The sequence below is a fragment of the Python bivittatus genome, unplaced genomic scaffold, assembly GCF_059951505.1.
Source record: "Python bivittatus isolate LINGU-HERP-01145 unplaced genomic scaffold, Pbiv_v1 ctg000850_np1212, whole genome shotgun sequence".
In the NCBI taxonomy this organism is placed as follows: Eukaryota; Metazoa; Chordata; class Lepidosauria; order Squamata; family Pythonidae; genus Python; species Python bivittatus.
The window spans coordinates 65,956,120-65,969,851 of record NW_028277112.1 but is presented as its reverse complement, the minus strand read 5'-3'; positions in this window follow the sequence as shown (position 1 = coordinate 65,969,851).

Below are 13,732 nucleotides of genomic sequence, written 5' to 3'. Positions count from 1 at the left end.
ACTAATGCGCTTTATAGGAAATATAAAGACTTGAAAGGGAGGAGATGCTGAGCTGTGCCTTTCCCTCAGTTTAGTCTTTTTATGTAATTGGATTTTTCTGATTATACTGCTATAGATGGAGTGACTTGGAATTGTCTCTGATGTGCTATTGAGCCTTTTCAACGCATCATCTCCAGTAACTTTTTGTCTTTCATAGTAGAGGAAGGTCAGAACTTGAAGGCTCACTCCAACAGGCCTAGAGAACCGGTGGCTCTCCCCAGTGAGATTCTCACTCCCATGAGCCACAGCTGGCATAATTATTAGTCAAAGGGATTGTGGTCCATTGCCTGGAGAATGAGAGCTTCCTTATTCCTGCCTTAAAATATTTGACAAATGAAAAAGGAACTTTGCTTGCCTACTCATAGCATCCCACCATTCACAACCTCTAGTTTTAACCTTGTTATCTTGCTTGCTTGTTGTTTTGTTCGGTTCTGAATTCTCCATATAGCCAGTTTAGTATCAGGAAACACAAACAGTTGGGTGGAATAAACAAACTGCAAATCCAACATTTTGCATCTTCAAGTCTTTACTGAAACAACCGGACAGTAAGCAAGCAGGTCTCTTCGTTCCTAGAATGGACACTGCAGAGCAATTTCCTAACAGAAAAAAGAAATCAAAGTTAACTAATTAAGCATAAATGTGACTGGCTCTTTTTCCCCCTGGTTGCTAGATTGCACTCTGCACTTCACACTTCAACTCTTAACTTTCAGACGGAGTGACCCCTGCTGTTATTGACCAGTTTTGACCTGCTAGTAAATAAATCTGTTTTATTTTCTAGCTTCTGGTTTTATGTTTTTTGATATATCATTATGAATTTAATGTTTGATATGACACTTGGATGGGAATTGAAATCATTCTCTGTGTGTATGTGTGTGTGTACATATATCTAAGAGCACACAGATGTTTACTGCACTGCTTATAAGACAAGTATTGTATTTTATAATACAAAAAGAAAATTGTTATGTACATGGTCATACAGATGTGGTCATTCCAATTACAGAATAGTTCCCACCAACAATACTTATGGTCTGATAGATAATTATATGGGGGAGACTGAATTGGAAGAGAAGTTTGACATTTTAAAACAAATAAGCTCTGGTATACTCATTTTAATAGCTAAAATATCTCTTTTTTCCCTTTCATTTATTTATTTTAAGGATTTTACATTGCATATACTGCATTGTAACAATGGCAAATAATCTAGAACTCTGCACAATTCATGGCAAGATTACAGGGAAAGAAGGGAGCAATGAAACTGACAGAACAGAAAGTTGGAAGGATGTTATTTTATTTAGCAGTTAAATTGTGCCAATGCATCCTTTTTAATTAACTGTAAAATAAAAATAGGGCTTCTTTGTCATATCTTATCTGAAAATTGGGTAAGTTCACTTGGAGGGCTGCAGAGAAGTACAAACCTCAATACTATTAAATATACAGAAGTTAGAAGTGGAAGAAATTCATTGCGGAGTCTAGCTGAAAATAAAGGGAGGTTATAGGATGTGCTCCCTCTTTAATTGCCTATAAAACAAGGCCTTTTGGTTCTGTCTACCTGAAAGTTGGCAGTCAGGTCTGAGGAGGTAGGAGAAAATTGGAAAAATGTAGGCAGGAAAAGACTAGTTTACTCGTCTTCTGATATCCGTAGAAAATGTGAAAAAACAAACTTAATGAATGACTGCAATTCAAATTCATTGGAAATGAAACAAATGAATCTTCAAATGGGGTAAACTACTAAATAACTCCCTTTAATTTTTTGCACACTCAGGATGCCTATGTGTAAATGCATACATGCACGTATATTAAATTTATCATCCACCTGCCCTTGGGCTGAGAAAGTGAGACACAGAGAGACTCTGAGAAGGGAAGATCATGTTATGCTGCCTTGAGCTCCTGAAAGAATAGTAGAATATAAGGCTCTAATGCTGGAAAGGTAGAAGGAAAGAGAAGAGGATGACCAGCAGCAAGATGGATGGACTCAGTCACAGTGATGATGAGTGCACCATTGAAAGACCTGAAAGACCCAGTTAGGGACAGATCATGGAGAAAATCTATGTGGTCACTAGGAGTCGATAATGACTTGATGGCACATAATCAATCAATCAATCAATCAATCAATCAATCAATCAATCAAACGAATTCACTAGCCAACTAATTAATTCTCTCTCTCTCTCTCTCTATATATATACATATACAGTATATATATATATATAATATTATAATACAATATAATATATATTTATAATCTTTATTTAGAGTAAATTATAATTGCATTCTGCCAAACTCAGATTTGATCTTGAACTTCATCAGCGGGTATGAATAAAAGCTCAGTTTTAGTTTACTGCCAAATCTTCTGCTGAGAAGCCACATCACTGGTTCGTTGCACGGCAGGAGCGTAGAATATGACCCCACTGCAAATCTTTGTAACGGGAGGAGGGTGCCGCTGCAGGGATCCTCCACGATTAAACATACCCTTTAGAATGCAAACTGTTATTACCATATAATCTTCAATGCTAAGGCTGGCAATTTCTCCCTTGGCTGCTTCTTTAGATCTGCATGCGTAGAACGGTTAGATGCCTTCAGGAAATCTGTGCTCCAAAGCTAAAGACAACAATTTTCTGGCTTATTATAATTTTGGTGCATAAATTACTTTGAAGTACAGCAATAATTGTAAAAAATAATGATAACATTTATCTCTGGAGTTGGGTCAAAAGCAGCTGATCTGTACTGTATTCCTGGGTGAATAAATCTTAAGAACTCAATTTCTCTGGAAAACTTGGTCTTTTTTAACTATTTCTTTTAATATTTTCAAGCAAATTCTATGCAAATGTAAACAATTTAAGAAACATGCCTTGATTTACACAAATACTTTGGTTTTTAAGAAATGCCTTAAAGAAAAACTGAGGAGATAGTGTTCTGTTTCATAGGACTGTATCCCATAAAATAATATATACTGAATGTGAATCAGAAATTCAAATCATTGATTGTTTTATTTTTATTAGGGGTACACAAAATGTTTCAAGCCCTGAATGCTCCATTTCAAATTCAAAAGTGTTGTTTCAGATTGGAAATATGGTTATGGCAGAAGTGATTTGAGTTTGAAAAAGCTCAGTTTCAAGTTACAGGTGTTTTCGCCTCAAATTATTTCTGGAGTAGTCAGAAGACCTCATTTCAGACTTGAAACAGCTGCTTTGAACTCAAAACATTTTCAACCTCAAAATACTTTGTACTCCCCTAAATTTTACTTCTGGCTAATTTAAACTACTTGTGAATCAAAACACGGTTTTGAACTTTCTTCCCAATTTTTATAAATGGGAAACAGAAGACAGAAATGGGGTGAGGGGAAACAGGGCATTTTGCACTTTCACTGACAGCTCTGCTTCCCAGCCAGAAATGAATAAAATTAATAAAGCGTTATAATATTTTTGGAAGGAATGTACAAGTACATATCAAAAGCTGCTTTCCATTTTTTGTATCTATCTGGTCCTACAGCTGTAGTTAGGTTCTATGCAACTCTTTTAAAAAAACCAGGAAGGTGGAACAGGTCCAGTGTGTCCATATCTTGAACCAGACTGAGGAATCAGGAAACTATGCCTTCAATTCTGGAAGTTGTACTTGCAATACATGTGGTCATCACTGGGCTGAGGAAGGGTTATATATTATCATCATCACCTACATAAATCTAAGTGCATGCCTATAGCTTGGGGTACTATATCAAAGATGCAGTTCATCACTTCAAACAGAAGTTGTCACTGCACGTTATCTAGGCAGGCTTTCTCAGCAGGCAGCCAAGAGACCACTGTGGCCCGAGACTTTAAGGAGAGAAGGTACCTGAACTACGATTGTTTCCCCTTGAGTCTGAAATATGACTGTTATCCTCTTGGCTTTCATTCCAAAAGGGCATGTAGAAAACAGAAGGCAGGAAAATAAAAATGCCAGTTCCTATTTATATGAACTTCCCATTTCTCAAAACCACATGGCTGTTAAATGTTAAATGGTTAAACAGAAGATGTTAAACATTAAAGGATTGGGAATGGGGGGGGGTGTTATTTCATTTTTCCACTAATGTTTTGGTACTCAGGTAGATAGTACTTTAGCTCAGCAGGTACAGAAAAAGTGAGAAATTGAATTCTGTTTGGCAGAACTGAACCAGCAGTAGCAGTACCCACACAATCCACATGATTTTCCAAGTCTTTGGACACCCCTCAACAAGGACCAAAGTCCGCTTGGTTTTAAGAAAGTTTGGAGACAGAGCACATTCTTGGCCTTAGCTTTACAGGTGAGAAGGAAGAAGGTGATGTTCAACGTAGAATGGTTTTAATATATCAGAAAAAACTGGCCTCAGTATTGCCCACCACAGCTCAACAATTTAGGGCAGGGATATCACCTTATTATTATGGCAGTGAAAAAGTATCCCTCCCTTCAGTTCACTAGTTCTGTGCTGGAGATTTCATCCCTACCACCCTACTCAAGATCGCTAGTTTCCTTGCTGATGGCCAATGGAGAACTAGTGATTTTAAGCTAGGTTGAAGGAGAAAGGAAAGGAACTCACTTCTTCACTGGATCCCTACTGCTAACCTAGGCTCCCTTTCAATATTACCTGACCTACAGCTTGATCAACTCTAATATTTCACAGGCCATAAAAATTGTGGGCAAAAAATAAAATTAACTTGGCTATCTCCTGTTGGCTTGGGAATTAGGTAACTTGGCAATAAAACAGGAATGGGCCAAATTATGTCCCATCCTTAGAGACAAATGTGTAGTATCCCACTGGTTGAAACTAGGAACCTGCCACTATCTTTGTTATAAACACACACACACGCAAACATATACCCTGTATATCAGATTGAGCCCAAGAACATTTTCCATAAAAGGACCTCAAATGTTAGGCATTGCAGTTAAAATGGACCAGTGGCAACTCTCTACAGAATACCATAGATATCTTCGTATTGGCCATCACTATGATCAGTCTGAGGTTTGTGTATACTCAACAATCAGTCTTCAAAGTTGGATTCAAAGCCGATGCTAATGATTGCAGCAGGCTCTCATTTTGCCCTCATGGCTGCTTAGCAGGCTTACGAGACCTTTCTGCTAAATAGTATTGAGTAACTGCCTTAAGGAAAAAGGCTTATTCTGCCCATTTTGCTGACACCGGGGAACAGCCAAGATATAAGTGTAAACGAATGATTGAGAAAATCAAGTATTAATGCAGCACACACAGGGAGACACACAAACCATCAAGAATGGAGAGGTTCCAAGCTACTAGGGGATTTAAGCTCCAGCATCCATTAAAATGAGTGACAGGTAGGTATAAAAAAAAAAAATCTCTTAACTGATTTCAAAGTATCAATTCCAACATACATGGAACATACATACATTCTTTTCTTATAAAAAGAAATGCTTCTTTTTTCAGTTGTCAGTTTCTGAAAACGTAAACTGAAGATTATTTATATGGGTTGACACATTTCATATCAGGAAAAACAGTTGGATTGACTTAATAGGTTTTTGCTGTTAGAACATGAGTTAGAGTAGAATTCTCCAACCCGATGTCCTCTGCTCTTTTATCCCTATTACAGCACCTATCAGTTCCATAGACAGCCTGTGGCTAGCAAGTTCTGGAAATTGCTTCAGAAAAACACAATGTTGGGGAAGACTGATCTAGCATACCAGACTTGGAAGCAGAAGTGTGTTTGAGCCCCCTAGAAGTAAAACTCAACAAGAGGAAGTTTTGCACAGGGTGGACTAGTTAATTGTTCAGCACTTGGCAATAATAATAATAATAATAATAATAATAATAATAATAATAATAATAATAATTTAAACTTGTATGTTGCTTGGGTTGTGGAAAGTTAACATGCCTGCTGATTGTGTGGGATAATATGCTTTGAGCTGGCTAATAAGTACATTGCAACTTTCCAGAAGCCTTACTTTAGCCAGTAGTCACAATGGCTGGGGATAGTGGGGATTGTAGCCTAACGTAACTAGAAGGTGCCAGCAGGCAATGAATGGTATCTGACTATATATTATTACTGTTTCCTTGTTATATATTAATTGTAAGGGACTATGGCAGCCTCCCCCTTTACACAATTCCTTTAAATTGGGACCAACATCCTCCTGGAATTATTTGCCTGGCAAGAGCATTCTCTACATTTCCCAGTATAGGATGTTAAGTATGGCTTAACACTGTCCATAGCTCAGCGTCTGCCTCCTGATTACAGGCCTGTACAACCAAGGACCAGCCAACCAAATGGGGCTTATCAGCCATGTCCTGCAGCCAGTCCTGGTACTTAAATCATGCTGCCTCCCAAATTTGAAGTTAGTAGATGAAATGTAGAAAGATACTTGCTTCAGAGACAAGTATCTACATCCTCCCCATGTGTTGTTGTGGAAGAATAGCTTTTAAAGATTTTATCTAAATGTTATCCAAAACCTTGTAAAATCTGTTATTGTTATAAGGTAACAAGTATACTGGTTTCTTAGAGTAAATAAAAGAGTGAGAGTCTATCAACTTCTGCCATGGATGACTTTCCAAAATCCATTAACTTTGGATGGATGTTTTGCATAAAATCATAATATAGCTGTTAGAGATTTATCCAAGAGCACTTTAGTTATTAAGATAATTATAAAGTCAATTAGATGGAGTAAGTAAAGAAAAAGAATTAATGAGTTAATTAATTCAACTACCATCCCTTTACTAATGGAATGCATCTGTCACCAGAAAAGGAAAGGATGACATCTTCAGATGATTCCCCTTCCTCCTGCAGGCCTCTGTCCACTTACCTCCATCCCTAGATCAACTCTAAAGGCATTTTTACACATCAATTAACTGCAGCACCCATTGTTATAAAGAAACCTTGCAAGTATGGAGAAGAATCACTGATGCAGGCAGGAATGCTTAAAGAAAGCAAGGTTGTCCAAATGCTGCAATTAACTAGACAATTAGAGTAAATGGAAGAAAACCAAATGGAGCTGGAATTGTCTCAAACTAATGTGCATATACTTTGAGGAAAAGAGAAGAACTGCAGCAACTGAGATGGGATTAGCTTTTGCCATCAATATCAGAGTAAAGCTGAAAGATTTGGTTGGGTCATTCACTGGACGTGTAACCAGCACAGTTCTCTGGCTATGATGCCATGACTAGAGAAAGAATTAAACAATTGCAATGAATTGTATATTCTGGAGAAAATCTATGTGGTTACAAAAAGTCAACAAAGATTTGATGGCATGTAATCAATTAAAAAAACACGGTTCTTTCCCATATTTGGTATTCATTTTCACTCTTCAACTTAGAATGGTACTGCTAACAGTGTGCAGGACCCAGAATAACTTGTAAATGACAACCCTCTTCTTTGTGCCACAAGCATTTGGCTGCTAACACTGCCTGTAGGTTTGGAAAGGATGTATTTTGCTACACAGAGGCTGAATTCCCACTGTAATCCTCCCCATAATGACATGGTTATGAGCTAAATCTCTATATTAGGAATGTACCATTGTGGAGATCAGTGTAAACTCCATTAAGTCAGGGTCAGGATGCCACAGCTGTGCCCAAATCCAGACTTATCTTCTCCCCAGAGACACTGAGTTCAACTGAGAGAGAGAGAGAAGATCAAGGGCAAGAACCTAAATACAGCATGCAGGAGAAAGCAAAGCAAGGCTGGGCCCTTGAGGTTTCTAAAAGGCTTGGCCAATCGGAAGGCTTCAAAATACTTACCAATCTCTGGGGCTCTTCTTGCATTTTCTTCCAGCCCTTCTGAGGCTAAAAGGAACCGTTTAATCACAGGTCCAGTTCACATCAGTATACAACTTACTACGTTGTAAGCTCTACTGCGTATTTATGCAGTTCCTTTTTCATATTGATGGGTTTTGCACAAGAGGATTTCTCCTAAAACAACCTTCCCCAGTCTCACATTTTCCAGATATGTTGAGCTGCAATCCCAAATTTCTTGCTGGGAATTCTGAGAGTTGCCATTCCAATGCATCTGAAAGGCATCTGTTTGGGAAAATTCGTCTATGGAAATCCTCCTGTATACTTCCCCTTGAATTAGTTCTGCCTGTTTCTTGCTTTGCTAGTCTTAATTCCACCCAGCATTCATTACCCAAAGCAGCGACCTCACTTGATCTTACAACCGTGCCTCCCACCTCGCTGAGTTACTCAGGGAAGGTGAATAGATACCATTTATTTTAATAATTATCCCTATTCATTTTTCCCTATTTGAGAACATAACTGTTGTATTTAAAAGAAAAAACAAACCCTCCTTTCCTCTCAAACTTATCCAACAAGTAAATATCAAAGACTACCGAATTATTTATAAAATGGATATATTGGATCATGTCATAAAAAATAATGGAGTAAATCAATCACTGCCCCTATACTGCAGACTGTAATTTAACAAAAGCAATTCAACACTGATTTGGGAACATTCCTGCATGTACCACACAAATCTATTGACATTAGCATTACCTAGCAAAGAAAATAACGTGTGAAGTCTAGAATAACTACAAAGAATCCTTTTTGACACATATTCTTCACTCAGGTATATACTACATATATCTTCACTAAAATGGCCTATTTATGGTTGTTTGTCAGTCTTTGAATTGATATTTATATCATAACATAGCATAATCTGGGGGTCCTCCTGGACTCACGACTCCTGCTTGAGGAGCAGGTGGCAGTCGAGGCCAGGAGGGCCTTTGCACAACTTCATGTTCTGTGCCAGTTATGCCCCTTCCTGGATCTGGAATCCCTCCAGTCTGTCACTCACACCCTGGTCATCTCTCATTTAGACTACTGCAATGCACTGTACATGGGGCTACCCTTGAAGAGTATCTGGAAGCTACAGCTGGTTCAAAATGTAGCCATGCGGGCAATCTTGGGTGCCCCAAGGATGGCATGTGTAACACCTTTGCTGCGGGATTGGATTCCAGTTTGTTTCCAGGTCCAATTCAAGCCCTACATGGCATGGGACCGGGTTACCTAAGGGACCGTCTCACCCCCATTACATCGACCTATCCCACCTGCCCCGGCAGAGAAGGAATGTTGCAGATCCCGTCAGTGAGAGAATGTCAACTGGCAGGTCCTAGGAGGAGAGCCTTCTCTGCCATTGCCCCCGCCCTGTAGAATACTCTGCCCCCAGAGGTGAGGCGGGCCCCTACCCTCCCAATTTTTCGGTGGGAATTGAAGACTTGGCTCTGCTAACTTGCCTGGGGCGAGGAAAGATCCAATCGACCCTGAGGATGGTTGGCACCTTAACGATGCTCCCTGAGTTTATTAACACCTAATTAACATCTGCCTCTTGGAAGTATTATAAAGGAAGTGTGTTTTTAACATATTTTAATTAATTAATATTTATCTATTTTAATCAATATTTATTCTATTTTTACTGTAAACCGCCCAGTCACCCCACAGTAAGATGGGTGGAGACAAATTTGAAATATAAATAAATATAAATAACAATTTTGAGATCTACACAGTTCTTTCACTTTTGTTTTATCCCAGTCATTTCATATCCACATGGTGGGATACAGTACCATGGTTTCTAGAGGGTTGATTATGTTCTGTAGCAACATAAACAACAGAATCTTGTGGTTCTTTAATGCCTAACTTATCATGACAAAAGCCTTTTTGCATTTGCATTTGCATTAGCCTCAACAGATGCATAGATTATCCGGAACAAGACATCTGAAGGCTAAAAAACAGTGATTTCTGGCAAATGAAATGAAGACAGTTATATTTATCTATTGACAGAGGCTATATGCAAAATAATTTGTAGATCTAACATATGCATTCTTTCATTAGTAATGTGTTTAGCGGTGTGATTTAAAGTTATCTCTAATTTAATCCATTGGTAACATTGCCAATGAATTCTGACCCAATTGCTTCGTAATAAAATCATCTTTTATACTATCAGGAGTCATTTGAGCTAGGCAGTATAGAAATACTTGCAAAAAATAAATACTTCTTTTGCTCAGGAAATGCTACACTGAGGACCTTTGGGAAGTGTCCTGGGAAGTTGAAGGATTCTTCAACTGTTGTTCTTATCTTTAATATTCCTGATGTCAGATTTGTGACATCAAGTAGTTGTTTCTATAAACATGCCAATTTCTCTGATGTAAAGAGCAATGGGGCATTGCTGGCACGTGATGGGATGTGTTACCTTGGAAAATGAGCAAGCATGTGAACAATCTATGTTGTTGGTGACATTATTAAGCCCATTAAAAATGTTAGTACAGTAGATGTAATACAATATTGTTCCATTCCATTCCTACTTGAAAAAAACTCCTATTTAAAGTATATGCACAAATTATCTATAGAACAGAAACATATATAGAGAATCAATAGAATTGAAATATTGCAAGGATCTCTTCCTTGCAAAGTTGATACAAACCAGCCTTTTAATTGACAGAATTTATATACTCTTAAATGACAACTGAACAGATTGAGGCGGGTTTATAGGCTACCAAAGGCTGTTAATCTTCCATAAGAGATTTGGTTTAGCATTGATGTTTGTGTGTAAGATATTATAGGCAGAACCTCTAGATCAGACCTGCATATCACACAGCCTGCATGCCACATGCAGCCCACCAATTTCACTTGCACTTTTTAACCAATCCACTTGCACTTTTTAAGTAATCCACTGACGCCAAATGTCGCTATCACCAGGAAGGATCCACCGCCTAGGTTTTTGCAGCCACTTCTTCCCTGAAAGACATACTGCTAAGTGCTTCCACTCCTCATGGACACTGCCAGCTCCATTGCTACTGCTGTGCTGCTAGCCGCCAGCTCTTCATTTGTTGCCCACAATTATTTTTAAGGTATTAGTCTGGCCTGCTGTAGCTTCTATTCTGAAAGTTTGTTAAAGAAGAGGAAAGGAACACTTGAAACTTAAACTGGCAGGAGATCTAGGGAGTTACAGTCCCAGGATGTGGCTTTCCTGTATAAAGCCCATTGAAATACAAGGGGAACTGCGTAAGTGTGAAATAGTACTCACAATCCAGCGAAGTAATGAATGACTTGTAACCAAGGGTAAACTAACATCTGTAAATTAAGAGGTGTTTTGGGGTACATGTTCAGGGCTCTCTAGTAGTAATTTTACTATGTTATTGTAGAAGATCTATTGCCCTGTTCCAGGCTTCAGCTTTGCAAGAGTGTTGGCAAGACATGAGGCAACCAGATTGCATGTTTAAGGACCTAGGTCAGCTCCAAATGGAGCAGGTACGAATTTCTACAAGCTGCTCAAAGCAGTAGGGAAAGATGTTGTTTCATTACAAGTGGCAGATTGTTCTACACACAGCCGCAAGTCAAAGATGAGGACAGCCTACAAAGGAATTGCTGGCCATGCTGACTTCTGGGTTTCTCTGGCAATGCTTGTATTTCTGGGGTTCTTTTCAGGTTTGTCAACACTTCTCAAATTTCTCCATCATCTGTGCATCAGTGTGAGGCCAGAGATTCTGATACTAATGTACCTGCATGTCCTGTAACATTCCCCAAGTCTTCCTAATCCTCATTAAGACCTTCTGGATAACAGCGAGTCTGAGGACACAACTATATATTTGGAGATAGCCGCTGACCATGGCATTTTATGAGGATATTTCTTCTTCCATAAATTATTGGAAGCAAACTCTATCCTGATGTTATCACATGTTTCCTTCCCTTGATCATTATTAGCCAATAGTATGGAGGACTAGGAAAAGTACAATATGATGTGGTTAAACAAATGTTTACATATTAAAGGAGAAGAGGGGAAAATTTGAGATCCAACTGTGATTTATGGTAAAGCTCAGTGTTTTTTGGTTCACACTAGCAGAACAATCACAAATCCAAATCTCAGTTGTTTCCACAATTCTACAAAAACTTTAATTCAAATGGATCTATGGTATATTCATTACTGTGTATCTGGTGATCTTAATTAGAAACAATATCAACACGGCATAACAGTGGCATTAAGGCTCCAGCCAACGACACTTCCAATTTAATACAAAGCACAAAAGTGTCAGTTTCCCTGAAACTTCACCAACTTCTGTGACCTAACATTTAAATATCATTGACAAATATCCATTACTTCAACCCCTCTTCATATTTTTCTAGTCATTTATTCATCTGATACGTTTTCAGATTTGTTTTCCATGGGTATATTAACATATAAAACACATCTGTTCCACTTAATTCATTTAATATTGACTGATCACTGCAATCTGACAAAATACCTTTATTTACAGAGCAACACATATGGCAGTAGACACTTTCACTTCTAAAAACTTCCTCATTCAGTTCAATGGACATTTCCATCGCTTTCATTGCTCAGAAGCACCCCCTCTGCAAAGAAGCAACTTAATGAATGTACTGAAACACTAAGCATCCATTTGAACCCTAAAATACAAAGAACAGTTAGATTAAATAAATGTTTTTCAGGAAAAAAAAAAAACTTGACTGGTTCTTTGTGAACAAGACTGCATGGTTTTGTGCTGAACTTGATATCAATTTGAACAGTACCATATCTAGGATGATCACTATATTGTCTAACATCTGTCTGAGTAAATTTCATAGTTTGTCTCCTAGGAAGTGGATAAGCTTCTTGGATTTGTTTGAGTCATTACTTGTATGTTGGAACTTCCTATGGCTTAGCTTACAAAGCCTGTGAAGACTTCAGCCGTGCCAGTGATCACTCAGATCATTAATAATTCCTTTTTGTAAACACTGTTTCCTACCACTTTAAAGAGGGAAGTGGTGAGTTCCTTGCTTAAGAAATTCTTGGATTAATCCAATTTTAAAAACTATATAGCCAAGCTGATGGAGAAAGCACATGTCTGCCACTACTGGACCTGTAATGAAATGGATTATCTCACTGGATCTAGATCCAGGTTTGGCCTAAGGATGGTCTCGGTCAAACTGGTGGATTATCTATACCAGGAAAAAAGTAAGGGGAGTGCGATTTTGTTGATACTCTTGAATCTTTCATCAGCTTTTGATACTATTGACTACAGTATACTACTGAAGTGCTTAGGAAGCTAGAGGTGGAAGGCATTTTGTGATGGTTTAGCACCTATATTTCAGAGCTACAGGAAAACAGTGCTGGGAAGCTTCTGTTCAACCCCTGAGAATTAACCTGGGAGGGGCATCCCTCAAGGCCCTATTTTTTCTCCCACAGGTAGTCCTTGTTTAGTGACTGCCTTGTTTAGCAACTGTTTGCAGTTATGGCAGTGATGAAAAAGTAACTTTACAAACAATCCTCATATTCATGATCTTTGCAGGTCTGTAAAGCAAAGGAAAGCTGAAGTAAGATCATAAGCAGAGTCATGGTTTCACTTAGCGACTGCTTTGCTTAATATCTGAGTTGCTGGTTCCAACTGTAATTGCTAAATGAGAATTACCTATATGTATATTAAACTACTTACAAAATCATTCACAGATTGGAATAGTGTCATCAGTATACTAATTATTATCAGCTGTACTTGTTTCCAGTAATTCAGGGTTGGACACCTCCAACCTGTCAAGAGTCTCCAAATTAAACAAGACTGGGCAAAGAATAATAAGCTAAAATTAAATGCAGACAAAATAGAATTATGATTGGGGGCTGGACTTTTGAAATTTGGGAGATACATTGATTTGGGATTCTACTCCCTTAAATTCTAGGTTTGCAACCTGGAGATCCTCCTGGATCCAGTATCAACTGGGGAGCCACATAACTTCAGTGACAAAGAA